Source organism: Sceloporus undulatus, unplaced genomic scaffold (assembly GCF_019175285.1).
Source record: "Sceloporus undulatus isolate JIND9_A2432 ecotype Alabama unplaced genomic scaffold, SceUnd_v1.1 scaffold_82, whole genome shotgun sequence".
Classification (NCBI taxonomy): domain Eukaryota; kingdom Metazoa; phylum Chordata; class Lepidosauria; order Squamata; family Phrynosomatidae; genus Sceloporus; species Sceloporus undulatus.
This window is the reverse complement of record NW_024803003.1, coordinates 12,811-15,975: the sequence shown is the minus strand read 5'-3', so window position 1 is coordinate 15,975 and position 3,165 is coordinate 12,811.

The window sequence follows — 3,165 nt, the reverse complement described above, 5'->3', positions numbered from 1 at the left end:
AGGACATGCGAAAAAAATTGACGATGTTTTAAAAAATGTTACTCTAATGCATGTTTCTGTAGAAGGCTCAAAAATGGAGGACAGTTTGTTGGCATTATTCCTGACAATGGCAGAAATGAACTTCCCTTGTCTTGTTCTTGCCCCCCTCCCCTCCCCCCCCCATTCCAAACACACATTTCAGCATTGAAACATGGCTTTATTGAAGCAGGGCAATCTCTTGCATCTTTCAAGGCTTATTGCATAGCAAAACCCTTGGGTTTCCACCTGAACATGGGTTCACATGGCTGTGCAATTCGAACAGGTCAAGCGTTGTTAAACAAAAGTGATTAGCCGTTGCGGTTTCTTGCACCAATCTAACTTCTCTCAGAGTGTGTACTACTTAGATATAGAACATACAGTTGGAAGAGACGCCCCAAGAAGGGCCTGATCCAGGCCAACCCCCTTCTGGCCTGCAGGAGATCAAATCAAAGCATCCCAATTGACAGATGGCCATCCAGGGCTCTGCTTAAAAAGACCTCCCAGGAGAGAGACTCCCACTGCACCCGAGGAAGGGGTTTGTTCCCTGTTCGAACAGCCCTTAACCTCAGGAAGTTTCCTCCGAATGTTGAGGTGCAACCTCTTTTCCTGGAGCTTGCTTCATTCGTCCAGGTCTTATTCTCTGCAACAACAGAAACAAGCTTGCTCCATCTTCAGTATTACAATACCATTCAGGGTCTCTCAAAAAAGTGTTTGTGCCTTTAACATCTATATAGCTACTGTAATTATTTGAAGGCTTTGGTAATTAGACATATATTAACAGGATATTCATAGAATCATAGAATCGTAGAGTTGGAAGAGACACTAGGCCATCCAGTCCAACACCCCCTTCTGCCATTGCAGGAATACGGATCAAAGCATCCCTATTGACAGATGCCATCCAGCCTCTGTTTTAAAGACCAGACCTACAAGGAGGGAGACTCCACAACTCCGAGGAAGGGGGTTTGTTCCCCTGTCGAACAGCCCGTACGCTCAGGAAGGTCCCCCCGCCTGAATGTTGGCGGGAATTCTTTGCCTGGAGCTTGCAATCCACTGCTGCTCCGGGTCCGAGTCCCTCTGGAGCAGCAGGAAACAAACTGGCTCCCTCCTCATAGGGCATCTCCTTCAAGTATTTAAAGAGGGCTACATATCGCCTCGTAACCTTCTCTTCTCAGGCTAAACATACCCAGTTCCCGAAAATCTTTCCTCATAGGGCGTCATGGTTGCCCAGACCCGTCACAAGTTTGGTCGCCCTCCTTGACCATGGATTTCCAGTTTACTCCTACATCCTTGTTAAATTGTGGTGCCCAGAACTGGAACATATTCCATGTTGGGGCCTGACCAGAGAAGAATAAATGGAACTATTCTCTGGATCTAGACACTATACTTCTATTAATGCAGCCGAGAATCGCATTGGTCTCTTAAGGGGCTGTGCATCGCACTGTGTGACGCATGTTCAACTTGTGGTCTCCTTGGACTCCGAGACGCCCTTTTATTTACACATCTAAGTATCCTTAATCCAGTGCACACTCCCCAGAAGAATCCTATCTTTGTGCATTTCAGTTTCCGCCTTTCAGTGCAGTACCTTACTTACATTTCTTCTTCGCCGTGGTGAGTTCATTTAGTAGCTTTGGGGGGCCAGCGTTCTAGTCGATTGAGTCATTCTGAATTTTGATCCTGTCCGTTGGAGTATTAGCCTATTCCTCCTCATTTGGCGTCAGCTGCAAATATTGGATGCAACTGGGCCCAAGGGCAGAGCCCGGTGACTCCCTGTGTCCCGCCTCACGGCCATTAAGTGTGGCCTGAGCTTCTGGTAAGCCTTTCTCAAGGAAGAGGGTTGGAGGAGGAGGCCTTTGCTGGAAGTGGGGCCTGAGGAGGTGGGAGGGCGGTCAGGTTTTCCCCAGGATCCTCCTGGAGAAGGCAGGTTTCAGCCTCCAGCGAAGCCCAGCTTAAGAGGGGAGAATTGGGGGCTTCCTTGGTCAGGACGTCGGTTTCTAAAAGGAACGGCCTGGTGCTCTGATCCCGCTGGGCAAAGAAGGAGGGACAGGGAGGGGGTCCTTGGCCAGGTTCAACATGCCCATGGAAAGTGGGAGGCACAAGGAACAAGGCCAGTGCCACAATGCGCAAGGAAGACCCACCACACTGCCGTTGGCATGAAATCCTAGAAGCCTAGAGTTTGGGAGGAAGAACCCCAAGAAGGCCCTGATGGAAAGACCCCAGGCAAACCCCGCCACCAACAAATCCACAAACCAGCAACTTGGCTTAAAAAGAGCAGTGAAGTGTATTGAGATACAAGGTAATGTGAATTGGACAGAACTTTTCAGTGAAACTAAAAGCCAAGCCTCCAGCACTAAGTTAAAGCAACCTTTTCCTCTACATCGCCTCCTCCTCATTGCGTCCTCCAGGCCACTAACCAACCTGACCTTGAGAAGCCTCGCAGATGTCTCCAACAAATTAAACAATGCATTTCCAAGCCTCTGTTACAACATTCCAAAGCACCAGCCTAGCTAGCACCACCCATCCCCCAACTAGGCAGGCAGGACTACAGATAAAGGCAATTACATAAACAATATGACAGTAACTAAGTGGAGGTGAATATTGATTAGTGATTGCTTTGGAGTTCTGACACTGATCCATCCAATCCATTCTTCTTTCTTCTGCCCATGCAGGAACTCCGGAACTCTTCCGCAAAGCATCCCCGGTTTTGGACAGAATGGCCAGCCAGCCCTCTGCTTAAAGACCTCTAATGAAGGAGACGCCACGACACTCCGAGGACGCCTGTTCCACTGCGAACAAGCCCCTTACTCTCAGGAAGTTCCTCCTCATGGTTGAGGTAGAATCTCCCCTATAAGGTAAAAAACCACTGCTCTGGAGTCCGCTAAGTTTCTGGAAGCATTCAGAAAAGCAAGCTTGTTCCATCCTCTCAATAATGACACCCCTTTCAAATATTTAAAAACATGATATCATTCCCACTTAGCCTTTTATTTTCTAGGCTAAACGCCCCAGCTCCCTGGTCGTTTTCTCATAGGGGCTTCATGGTTCCAGATCCAGACCCTTTGCCATTTCAGTCATTACCACCCTACCTTTGGACACATGCTCCAGTTTCTCAATGTCCTTTTTGAATTGTGGGGCCCAGAAACTAGACACAAT